Source organism: Euprymna scolopes, chromosome 6, assembly GCF_053919585.1.
Source record: "Euprymna scolopes isolate OS-2025 chromosome 6, ASM5391958v1, whole genome shotgun sequence".
Lineage (NCBI taxonomy): Eukaryota > Metazoa > Mollusca > Cephalopoda > Sepiida > Sepiolidae > Euprymna > Euprymna scolopes.
Genome location: NC_136487.1, coordinates 125,137,683 through 125,151,346, shown reverse-complemented (window position 1 = coordinate 125,151,346; position 13,664 = coordinate 125,137,683). Strand labels below are relative to the sequence as shown.

General features: G+C 36.0%; 1 protein-coding gene and 1 pseudogene across 1 annotated transcript in view; one reads left to right on the top strand and one right to left on the bottom strand.

The window, feature by feature from the left end:
• The window catches only part of LOC145277936 (universal stress protein in QAH/OAS sulfhydrylase 3'region-like), a 60,232-nt gene that overhangs the window by 37,793 nt on the left and 8,775 nt on the right, over window positions 1–13,664 (bottom strand). The gene's annotated exons all lie outside the window — the stretch shown is intronic.
• LOC145278536 (U2 spliceosomal RNA) lies at window positions 13,134–13,352 on the top strand (annotated as a pseudogene).

Sequence of the window (13,664 nt, the reverse complement as noted above, 5' to 3'; positions counted from 1 at the left end):
TTTCACTGCCGAAGCAATCCTCTATCTGTATAAGAACCATGTATGTCTTAAAATTGAATATTGTTGCCACATCTGAGCAGGAGCTCCTCGTCGTGCCATATCCTGCCTTGATAGAGTTCAAAACCGGCTTCGAAACCTGGTTGGGGATACTTTTTCATCTTCCTTGCGGCCGTTTTCCCACAGAAAAGACATCACGATTCTGTCTCTGGTCTATCGTTATTTTCATGACAAGTGCTCGCTTGAGCCTCAATCTATGATACCCCGTTGCCAAATCTTACAAAAAATACACTCAACTAGCTATAACCACTATCAATAGTTACCCTCACTCTCTATCTGTGCTTAAATCTAAACGCAGATTCCAAAAACACAGCTCCTTTCCTAGAACTGCCCCACGGAACACTGTTTTATTTACCTGCTTCCCGGTCGACTACAGTCTGGTAACCTTCAAGTTTAATGTAAACAAGTTCTTGTTGAATCGTCTCCGTAAACAATCAAATTGTTCCCAACTTACGCCATTAACGATTACTACGCTATCACTTTACATTCATTGACTTTTATCCTCGAGTGGCCTTCAATAAAAAAATAGTCATGTGACTATCTTCGTCTTTTACGCCAACACTAAAATCCTCTTCGGAAAGTCTTCAGAAATCTTTAATATGCACATAGTAATACAAAATCAAAGTATATGTAACACTCCCTCTTCTTTGCAACAGTCGAGTGGCTGATTCGATTAGATTAAAGTGTGCTTCTTGAAACTGACAACTCATGTCCATTGAAGGATCTAGCGATTTAACCAAAAATTCGCCTTTTCTGTATTAAAAGCAAAAAGGCGGAATTCCCCTAAATAAATAAATAAATAAATAAGCGAAGAATTCATATTCCTGTATCGCATTGCAACTATTAAATATTTATTAAATATAAATACTTATTAAATATTTTATGCTTTTTTTTTTCTTTTAATATTCTTAAGTGTTCTTATCTTGGAAACCAATCGACTATTAGCAAGACAACATAATTTTCGTTTTCCTATCGTTAAAGGAAGTTGACAAATAATGGGTTGACTAACGAAGTTTGATCATTGTTTATTGTTCGTTTTGTTCGAGTAAAATCTATGTTCAGGTACGTAAATACGTGTGAATATTAAGTGATAAACGTAAAAAGTATTGTATCTAGGTTTATATAAGAAAATGTGTTTATGGCATTGACTGACACCGTGTTTTTTGTTGTCAGTGTTCAAAAAGACATTCCAGCAATCTGGAGTTTAATAAAGCCAGCGTAAGGAAGCGTTCAGTATTTATGCATGGTAAGCATAATGGGTAAATGTTAAAAGTACGGAATGATAATTAAAAAAGCAGATAAATACTAACGGTGCGACCGGTATTATGAAGCTATGGTCAGAAACAGTAGATATTTTAAAGAGGGTGAAATCGCCCAACCTTCTCAAAATATGGCTATTTGGGGCAAGTGATTCTCCTCGGAAATACTATAGGAATTTACGGTATTGAATAAAATCGACTGATAATATCCACAAACATGCAGTAGGTATTGGAAGGTAGTGTGATCATATTGAATTTATATGTGGCGTCTGTGTTTGTATTGTTATGGTTTTTTTCTAGACTAGAAAAATCGTCTCTATTTTATATATATATATATATATATATATATATATATAATTTGTGTCTCCTTTTTGAAAATTAAATATGTTTTTATATATATATATATATATATATATATATATATATATATATATAGAGAGAGAGAGAGAGAGAGAGAGAGAGAGAGAGAGATGGGTGGGAGAGAGAGAGAATAACTACTTTAGTTAATAATGAGAGAGCAGAAGTCTCATTTTAACATTTAATAAACAAGCTTTATTTGTCATTTTGGTTAGTAGAGTGTACATGCGTACAAGAGAGAGGCGAGTTAGTAGGTTGAAATGTTCTTGTGTAGAGATAGAAGTAATATCATGCCGTCTTGTTGAAGGAGAGAATAGTTCAGTCCACACGTCTTTATAGCTAGTAGTTGCCGGGGCAAAGGAAATCGATAAAAGAGAAAGAAACGGCAAAGTCTTCAGTGTGTTGACGTGTTGTCGTGCGTGAATGGGTGTTGTATGTCGTTTAGCATGACAAAGAAAGTTCGTTTGGGTTCAACACGTGGAAATAAATGGTAGATGGCAGTTTGACGAGAGCCATGGCTAGCTTGTAGTACTCACGTTCAGCCTGGGGCTGAAGACCCAGGCGATATGTGCTTCTGGGAAAAGCAACGAGAAAGAGGATTAAAGGTTCGTGATTTCGCCTTTTATATACTCGGTCACGTGATTGAGAGCTGGCTTGTGATTGAACAAGCCAGGGAGAAAATGGATTTCAAATCTCGAAGTCGTGAAAAGTACTTCTGTCTGTTTGTAGCGGTTGCTACACTATCTTTGCGTCGGTTTAACTGGTTTCTATCTATCAATGAGCTTATAAATGTCTCGCCTGTAAAATTCTTTCGGTTTTGATGTGAAATATGAATCTAACGCATGTTCAATCTCCTCTCGTGACGTCAGCTTAAGGCCATCTATATGATTTTGTAATCCTTAGAATAAGTGATAATCCAAAGAAATTAGGTCAGGAGAATATGCAGGATGGGGCAAGATTTTCCAACCAAATTCTCCTAGATCTTTGGTCAGCAGTGCAGAGTGTGAGAACAAGTATTATCGTGACGGACGATGACTTTCTTTTCTGTTGACTAAAAATCGATTTCGGGTCAACATAAGTGAGAATATTGCAGAAAAATATAAATGATGCTTAAATAATCTTAAAGAAAAACTTATAAATTAATCATGGCGATGAGTTTAAGTAATAACAATATGTATAAAATAAATTACAATGATAATAAAATGCTTATTCTACAAAATGGCAAAAACTTTTGCACCGGCCTGGTAATTTGAAAACCCTATCTAAAAAAAAAAAAATAATAAAATAAAAAAATAGCAATATCCGTAAACTACACAAATACCAAGAAAGTAATACGGTTTTATGAGCACAATGAAAAGGAACAGTGGTTCTTGTTAAAACAGAAGAAGAAAAAAGATCAGTGTTCCTATTTACAATGCCTCCCCAAGGGACAGAGTTAGACATCAGGGTCGTTTTTTAACGAGGAGAAAAAAAAAACGGATCAGCGTTACTATTTGTTTATACTCTGTGGTCGGGTCGAAGAGGAGGGGGGGGCGTAAATGGACGGCGACGACAGATGGAAGAAACAGAGCTGACCGCGGAATGACAATCTACCACCCACACCTATGTTCATTCACTATTTTTCAGTTTCCCCGAACTTTGAAAAGAGTTCCTTTCAGGACAACTCGATAAGAATGGAGGTGGGGGCGAGGTGGGTTTACTGCATTTTGTCTGGGTGAACCGACGTGTGAGAGGAATGTTGTGGGGGGGGGGGCATCACCCCCCCCCCTCAAATGCCCTCTTTAAAACGACCCTTGTCTTCGTGGGAGTCGGTGTGTTATCTGCAAAAAAAAAAGTATTTTAATCGAGATATTGCTAAAATAGTAATAAAAATAGATAACTAAAAAAAAAATTAACTAAATAATGGCCAACAAAAAATATGAAAATTTAAATATCCAACAAATTAACGTCACCAAAATTTTAAAAAAATCACTCTTCTACCTACCTCTTGTTTTTTGTATGCTTTAACTTTAAAACGTTTATTTTGTTCGGAACAAAACTTGTGTCAAGTCTTGAGTTACATTACAACTAAAATAATAGTGGTTTCGTTACAGCCATTTGGACTCTGTAAGAAATTTTGCGCAGCAATAAGCAGGCTCTTTATTGGATGGTTTGTCCACCCACGGATTTTGTTTGAACCAATCAGATTGCATGTTACTACTAACTGCCGAGGATGTTCTTGGCGCCAAAATCATTTTTCCAGATCGACAGAATTCAAAAAAAGACGCAGGGTGAAATGGTGACGGGTGAAATTACCTTGTCACTATGAGACGTTTTAATGCCCAAATGTGGGGCGAAATATTATCATTTGCAAACACCAATGCCATTATGTTGGGCAAATTATTATATTCTTGTACACTTTGTGCTCTGTGAATCTATAGACTTTCTTCCTTTCAAGTTAATGTCTGTCAAGGACGAAATTAAGGTATACTGTTTGACATGCCTTGTCCGCCATTGGGCTGAATCAACAGCGGACACGCGAGGCTACCAGACTTGCAGTAGCCATCTTGGAAAATATCTCAACACTTCAACCTGCGCAGTTCTTCATCAGCGGAATCTTTCTAACCAGCTTTTATCGAAGACGAATTATTATCCCTTCGGGGACGTTACCAGCCCATGTTACTTAGTATATGTTATTAATTATTGAATAAAGGTATGACAGTTTTCTTTGCCAGTGGGGTGAGCATATATATCCCATTCTTAGTAAATGTGGGAAGTAGAAAATGTATGCCTTCGCCATACATTTTGATAAAAAGGGGGGAAGGAATGTTACAGAATGGATTGAGAGAGAGAGAGAGAAAGAGAGAGAGAGAGAGAGGTGAGTAAACGTGGAGTGTAGACACGTTTACCAGAACCGAGGGTCAGCTGACCAGATTACGTATGAGTGACGTGGTCAGGTTGGTTAGATCTGAGAGACTGGATTTGGACTTTGAAGAAGACGGACGGCTTAATAGCTGTTCCCTCCCCTTCACTGGGGATGGGGGACGCTGACGTGTTCAAAGCAAGCAAGATTCACTTCCATATTCTGTGCCGACATCTGGAATGTGAATAAAAAACTATAAAACCAATTCATCGTCTTGGAGTGATAAATCTTCGTCTAACAGGTACCAGTCTCCCTCCAAGAAAAGATGAATTCCAGATGGATCAACATCGACGACACATGAAGTAAGGTATGTCGAATAAAATGCATGTAACACACACACACAACCGCATATGAAACTAGACGATCATACGCACACGGAATTCTTTTAGGACACGCATAATCCCCTTTTATGTTATACACCAAACGTCAATTTGGTGCCCCTCTATGATAACCCTAATGATAACTTCAATGAGAACACTATGTAACACCCATAGTGGCAGATAGCTGAAGATGACGCATCTTTTGCAATATGGATCTTTTTGCTTTAATAAAATTGACGTTGAAGTTTAAAAGGCGAGCCTGTTGTAATTCTGTTTGGTTTTCTTCCATTCTGCCAAGGGCAAAAGCATATGCGAGGAGTTTCTCACAAATCACTCAAAAATCAAAAAGATGCAAAAATACTGAGAGAACATATTTTCGCACGATTGTATGGGTTCCTATCAGTATTATGTTTAATTTTTGAGCTATTATGTACCTAAAGCTAAACGAAGCTTTCATGAACAAAGTTTCTTTTTCAAGAACTGCCCGTCTTTGTAACGCAATATCACGAGGCTGTTTTAAAGTCGGCTACAGCATGGTCGTTTTTAAGTTCCAAGTTTTAAAAAAATCTTAAATAATCAAATTTTGTCCAGATTCATGGTACATAATCGGCAAGGTTCTCGTCTCATCACCTACCCGACACAAATCATTAAACCTCGTCTTCGAGTGGCTTTTTTGGCCTTGATGACCAGGACTCGTTAATAGAAAAAAAAGGAATGTGCATTCTTTCAATGGCTAATATTGTTCAAGGGAGATAATTTGAATATGATCAAAGAGAGATCATTGAATAACTGGGCTAACATTATTTAAAAGCAAATTACCATAAAGCATTATTTCTAAAAGAAAATTTTTAAATAAGGATTGGTAATTGGTATCATTTTAATTTTTTGGCTACTATTTTCATCTTTGTGATCATATTCACAACCTTTCGGTTGATGTAATAATCATCGACTGTTTCATATGCATCCTTTCAAAATTGTAAACTTTCTATTTGAATTTAAGAATCTGTAAAATAAAGTGGGCGGAAAGAAGGCTCCCTTTTTCATTAACTACTTCACTAACTTTTGATCTTCGCCTTATAATATCGAGTGTTTAACAATGAGATCTCAAGTAACTTGGTATAACTCTACCGGGGATTGAACCTTGGTCTCTCCGCCTATTAATGAATACTTACTATAAATGCCAAATGAGAATCTGCGCAAAATGTAAACTGAACCAAGGTGATCGTGTATAGTATTACCTTGAACTAAACCCTTTATTTAAATCACAGTGATAGATTGTTCTTATTCGGTCAGCTATGATAGAATAGAAGTCTTAACTTTATATTATTCTTACTTATCATTTGTGGTAAAGACTGGACCTTCCGCGCGCGGACGCGCGCGCACACACACACACACACACACACACACACACACACACACACACTGACCGTCATTTATTATTACATTACAAAGATAACCAAGTTTTAACAGAAATTTGCTACGTCCAAAATATGTACTTGAAGAAGGCCGGAGACTACATCACTCGGAAAATTGTAAATATAACAATTAAGATGGCGATAGTAGTCCGAATAACCCAAATACATACCATAAATGTAATCCATTAAAAAAAACCCATCAAATCCACCCTAAAAGAAAGCACAGGTTTACTGGATTCTATGGTGAGGAGAAAGAAAGTTTTACCTACCCCCCTCCTTGAATGTAGGTGGCAGGTGGCAATTTAAAGTTCAGGTAAATAAAAAGGGTCACGTCAAGGGTAAGCATTTCTCTTTTACAACTAACAATGCGTTGCTGTTGAAATACCCTCACTTTTTTCTAACGACCGTTACATTTCTTTGCCCACCCCTCGACACGTACGCCAAATCCGGGTAATTTTACCAACTAAAAAAAATAGTGTTCTTTATATGTGTGGTTGCCAAAAGAGCACCTTCAGCTAGTTGATGCAATTATCGCGAACTTGGTGCAATTACCGAAAGTATGGTGTGTATATATATATATATATATATATATATATATATATATATATATATATAGTCAGCCACATACATTACTGTTTCGCTGTTTCACAGCTTATCAGTGCGGCTAGACAAGCAACTACCTCAGGCCAGGATCGAAATCCGATCGCCCAAACAACAGTTGGAGCTTCTAACTGTTGCGCTATACGGCTGCTGCTATGCGGCCAGTGAATTAACAATGTTTTGACATTGTTCAAATAACTAAGCCCAATTTGTTTACATAAAGAGCATCGCTTCATACGCTAATGGTAATTTGTATATCACTTCCCAATATGTTCAAACCAAGATAGGGAGGATTATAACCATCTACATACAGTACTGTTTCGCTGTTTCACAGCTCATCAGTGCGGCTAGACAAGCAACTACCTCAAGCCAGAATCAAACCCGATTGTCCAAACGACATATATATGTAAACAACTGATGGTTTGATCCCTGTCTGCGACGGGCGGGTGTGGATTTAATACATACTTGAGAAGAAATATTTACAGCACTGATTCGTGGTCCGATGATTAGAGCTGTCAACGCAACCTTTGTAGGTTCGATCCACAGCTGGGGAAAGATGTATGTCTAGCTGCACGGATGAGTTGTGATACAACGAAACAGTACTGTATGTGGATGACAAATATATTAGTCAAGCACGTAACTGCTCGATAAACAAACTGTTACTTGCAGACTACTATTGAGTAATGAAACCGTAGGTACCGTTTGAAAAAACAAATTTTTAATTTCCTCGCCAAATATTTAATGAATTCCTTTGGAATAATGATAATAATAATCTCCATGTTCTATTGTTTCATTTCAGATATTATTTTATATAATTTGATATTATATCGATTTTAAAAAATGGCAAAAAATTATAATCAATATAATAATCGTTTCTTATAATGAGAAAATTTATAAATATTTAAAATCTGAAAGGGTGCAACAAAATGCCAATTACATTTTTATTAGTGCATAAGGCACATCTGATTAAGTGTAAATAAACTATTGTTTTTTTTTATTCTAGTATCTTCCTTTTTATAGTTTAATATTAATAGTTTTCGGTGAAATAATTTTCCAGTTAAACATTTTGTTCAACATTTTTTTGTTGAGGCAGAAATCTTTTTCAAGAATATATATATATGTGTGTGTGTGTGTGTGTGTGTGTGTGTGTGTGTGTGTGTGTGTGTGTGTGTGTGTGTCTGTGTGTCTGTGTCTGTGTCTGTGTCTGTGTCTGTGTTGTGTATGTGTGCAAGGTTTATTTTTTTATTATATATATATAACAGTGCTCTAACCATCAGCTTGTTTACAAAAAAATTAATAGTGGGCTTCGCTTAATAGCTTAAATACGCGTCGGGTGAAAATATATTTACAAAGTGTTCAACCCAAAGAGGTGGGAGGCTTTAATTGTTATCCACATACAGTATTTTCAACCGATGCGTATTTAAGCTATTAAGCGAAGCCCACTATTAATTTTTTTGTAAACAAGCTGATGGTTAGACCACTGTTGCGACGGGCGGGTGTGGATTTAATACACACTCGAGGAGAAATATTTACGGCACTGATTCGTGGCCTGATGGTGAGAGCTGCCGACTGTCAATGCGACGGTTTTAGGTTCGATCCACGGCTGGGGAAAGGTGTATGTCTAGCCGCAGTGATGAGTTGTGATACAATGAAACAGTGCTGTATGTGAACGATATATATATATATGGATTGTTATATGTATATATAACCCACCCAAAACCTATAGAAAACACACCCATATATATATATATATATATATATGATATTATAAGCTCTATTTCCTTTTCGGTTTTATTGAGCTTTTACATCTGGCTGAGTTTATTTTACTTGTAAATATTAACTCTTTAATATTTATAATATATTTTAAGTTTACCATTTTGATTACCTTGGTAAACTTATTGTAATTTTTACTATATATATATATATATATATATATATATATATATATATATATATATATATATATGGGTGTGTTTTCGGGTGGGTTATATATATATATATATATATATATATATATATATATATATATATATATATATATACATATAACAATCCATTTTTATTAAACAACAGTGACAATTCACATGCGCTTCTTTTTTGACGCATCAACTAAAGATGGGGGGCAGGGTTTACTAAAATGCTTTTAAAACGGTTTTAATCAACTTTCAATAAATTCACTAATTTTCGTTGTGTAACTCATGTGCATGACGAAGACTCATTAAAGTCGAAAACATTTGCAGATATGGAGAGTTCCTGTCAATCATAACACAATATCATTTTCCCACCATTTAAAAAAATGGATAAAAAAGAAACAAACAGGAGTTTTCACTGTTGTTTAATAAAGCATGCACCAAAGAAAAAAAATGCTATCTAAATATATACGAGGTGTGTTCCAAAAGTAATGTCCCCTTTTTTTTACTCCGCCCGAATGGATCAGAGAGGATTGCAGATTGCATTGTTATGATGACTGAACATTTGCATCCGCGACCTGAAAGTTTTATCCTTGTGTTGTAAATATTATAATTGACGGTGTGATACTCTATAAAAGCAATCCCTGTCATAGACCTGCGTCAGAAGCAAAGATTCAGCATTGGACATCTGGCAAGAGTGCATTGAGAATGGTGGTGACTTTGTAGAAAAGAATGATAAATTCTGGGACACAAAAGATCGCTCGTTTTAATGGTAGAACACCCGTCTTCGTGGCTCTTTAACTGTTTGAGTTTTAAATAAGAAGGCTTTACTTTTCGAACAACGCTCGTATATACATGTCTATCTTTATCTTTACTGTTATATAAAGTAACTTTGTGCGTTTGTGTCTGTGAGTTCGTTCCCTATGGACTCGAAAACGGCTGGGTCGATTTTTATGCAATTTCACACGAAGGTACTTCATTTGTCTAGGAGTGTTCTTCGATATCAGAATGTCTGCAAAATAATCCGATGAACAAAAGAACAGGTGATTTTTTAACTAAAGCTAACACCCCACACAGCCTAGCACTACAAGGGCATTTGAGAAGTTCTATTACCATACACGCTGAAAGGCTCGGCATAAAAATCAATAGTAGGTTCTTTATATGACAGGGGTGCGTTCGAAATGAATGTGTCAGTTTAAAGCGCAACTGCACCATGATATTTGACTTTTTAATTTTAAACTTAAATTCAAGCAATTATCACCGTACAAGCAGTAAGGCTAGGCATATAAAATCAACAGGGGGTTCTTTGGTATGACCCGGGCACGTTCGAAATGAATGTTTCTGTTTAGAGCACAATTGAAGCATGATACTTGACTTTTGCATTTGAAACTTTAATTAAAGCTATTATATAAAGATAATTTTATAACATCAACAGAAGGTTCTCTACAGTGCAATGTAGAATACAATGTTTTGTGGGACTAAGTCACTGCGAGACATGTGAAGCTTCCTCCAAGTGCACCGCGATGGGTCCCCGACTAGAGCAGGTAATCAATCAATTGGATTGAAAATGGGCGATTTCACCGATTTCGATGACAAAAATGAGAGGTTTTTTTTTGTTTTTTTTTTTACACAGAGATCACTTATCAAGGCCCGGAAGCCACTCAGGGATAAGGGTTATTGCAAGTACATTATGTTAGTGAGGAGATTTGATGAAGTGTTTACTTAAGGGGGCGGTTCATTAGGAATTTGTTAACATTAGACTTGAAGACATCCAAGTTGTAGTCCGGAGGGAAGCAGGCAGACGGAACAGAGTTCCATAGGCGTGCAGTTCTAAGAAAGAAGCTTTGTTCATGAAATCCGCGTTTTGATTTAGGCACAGATATAGAGTGGGGGAAATTTTTCACAGTGGATTCAGCTAGACGGGTGTTTTTCGTGAAAGATTGGCGAGGGGGGGACCAGGGATTGGAGTTCAGACGAGCACCTGCCATGAAAATAACGATAAAACAAAGATAGGCTTGCAACGTCTCTTCTGTGGGAGAGGGGTTGCAGGGTAGAGAAAAGGGCATCCCCCACTAAACCACGAAGTCTATTTTGTACTCTGTCAAGGCATGATAGGCTGTTTTTGGCAGCTCCTGCCCAGAAACAGGCTATCATGCCTTTATTAGAGTGCGAAACATTCGTTGATTATTATTCAGACCTGGGCAATGTTGGGTCTCCCTGTTCACACACACACATATATATATATATATATATATATATGTGTGTGTGTATGTGTGTGTGTGTGTGTGTGTGTGTGTGTGTGTGTGTGTGTGTGTGTGTGGAGAGAGAGAGAGAGATGGGGGGGTGAGAACTTGGAATAGGAACAACATTAACATAGAACATTTAAACATTAAATTCAGAAATAAAATGGTGAAAAATACGTTTTTCTATTGTCAACCCGGATGTAGGTCGTGTATTTGGGTTAATCGAGGACATGCTTATCTTAGAGAGTGGTGCTGCAAAGGAAGAAAAAAAAGAGAGAGCATACACTTTACTAAACGGGTTAAACAAAAGTATTTCCCCCCTTTTAAAGGATAATATATATTAGTTCTGTTTGAAAAATTCTTTTAATTGGTTCATCCTAATTTAAGAAAAGTAATATTTAAACTTTTTAAAAAAAATTCAATTAAATCATCGCGTGCGGGGAGCATTACCGATTCTTTTTATCATCGTTAAAACAGATTTTTACTGACCCATTTGTCATAATGGTAAAAGTGTTCGCTAATGGACCGAGTGACCAGGGTTCACATATCGGTCGAGTTATACAAAGGGCTTTAAAAGGGTACTTGATGTCTCTTTGTAACTGTGGTAGTCTGGGGAAAGGAATTACGTTTTCCCGTATACCTCGGGGTCATAACTAATTAAAATAGGGCTTTCAGGTCACCTTCAACTATGGTCGACGACTTTACATCTTTTTATGGAAATGAGAGATGTCTAAGGAGGCATTGTGGGGAAAAATAGCGCTGGAGGAATATGACAAAAATAATTCAGATTTTAAACCGTTATTAATGTTCAGTTAAATGGTTAAAATAAATTCAGGGAATTTCAATAGTTATGCAATCAATCCCGAGTATGAGCGAAGAATATATCGCATCCCAAAAAATTACGTAAATTGAACAAGTAGTTTTATTTTTTAATAAGAAAATTATTTTAAAGTGAATTTGAGTTTTTCCAATACCCCCACGTTAAAAATGTTTTTCTAAAATCTCGCAAGTTTTAATTATTTGGAGTTATTGCCCTTGTTTTCAAGATGGCGTGGTGACATCGTCGGTGTTCATGAAGCTATCAAAATGTATTATCTGATTTATAAATAAAATAACTTGATCAATTTACGTGATTTTTTTTTTTTTGTGCACGATATTTTCTTTCCGTCTCGAATACCTACATCATACAGATGTGTTTTTTATTTATTTATTTATTTTTTATTAATGTGTAGAATTCTTGACAAGCGCCATTTTTTTTTTTTTTTTTTTTTTTTGTAAGACAAAATAAATCCATCATGTTAAAAGCTTAAAATGTCTTACCCGACGCAACTAGGGCCATTTGTACGGTTACAAATTTCTTATCTTTAAGCGAGTCCCTATTTATCCGACTCTCCACGAGGGGAGAGTTGGGCACTAGGTCTATTTTTAATGTGGGGAATATGCAGTTTCCCAAAAGGGGCACTCTGGATTGGGACAAAAAATTTGAATTGCCTTGGTCTATAAGGATTTTTCCTTCACTGACCAAGGATAGAAGAGATGAAATTTAGTACCGCAAAAGATACTACAGTTTGCTCCAGATCTTTAAACAAGTCGCTATCAAATTAGCAGCCAAATGATCTAATCAGAAAAAAAACGTTTATACATTTTCATAAAATTATGTCGACATGACTTCCTTAGTTTGAGAAACATCCCATTTTTGTTAGTAAAAGAATGTCCGTCCACGGGGCGTAGGTATGCATGTAAGGAAGGAGGGCAATGTTGTTATCTTACAAAAACAAATAAAATAACTAACCCTATCCCCTGTAGGTCAGATCCGCTTGTTTTAAGTTTGTTCAAAAAGCAAAACAACTTTAAGATTAAATGTTGTTTTTAAATGTCTACACTGTGAAATTACTTTTCTTAAATATGAAATATATGTGTTTGTTAATAACAAAATTCTTTTCGGTGATGTTCTCATAGATACTTCTAACAACACATTCAGCACCTCCAACTACAAAGAAAAAAAAAAAAAAAAAAAAAAAAGACACTAACCTAAATTCTTGCCTTTCTAAATTTTAAGAGCGTACAGTTACAAATTTTTGGCCTTTTGGCCAAGATCAAAGTGTAGTATCTGTTCTTCAGATGCGGCACTTCTGTTTCTCGTTCTCTTTCGGTGGAGGAGAGGTCCTTCACGACTGAGACAATTTTTATTTTTGTACCTTTTCTCCACGTTAAAAAACGACCCTGGTGTCTAACCCCGTGGGGAGGCATTGTAAATAGGTACAAAATAGCCATCATTAAAGACCCTAAACCGTGCTAACCTAATCTCCCCGGATAAAAAAAAAAGAAAACTTCACCTCGAATTTAAAAAATACCATCACAAATAGTAATATCCAAAACATCAAAAACATATTCTACTGTAACCAAATGCAACCGGAGAAGGTCATAAAAAATATTTTCAATAGATATGTTTTCCTTAATGACAACAGAAACAACATTAGACGTATCATATATTATTAAAAAAAAAAATTAAACCCAAAATCCAGTAGTAAAAAAAAAATGCTTCCACTACCTTCAAACCACTAGAACGAACCGATGATATAAGTTCAAATTCTCATTGGG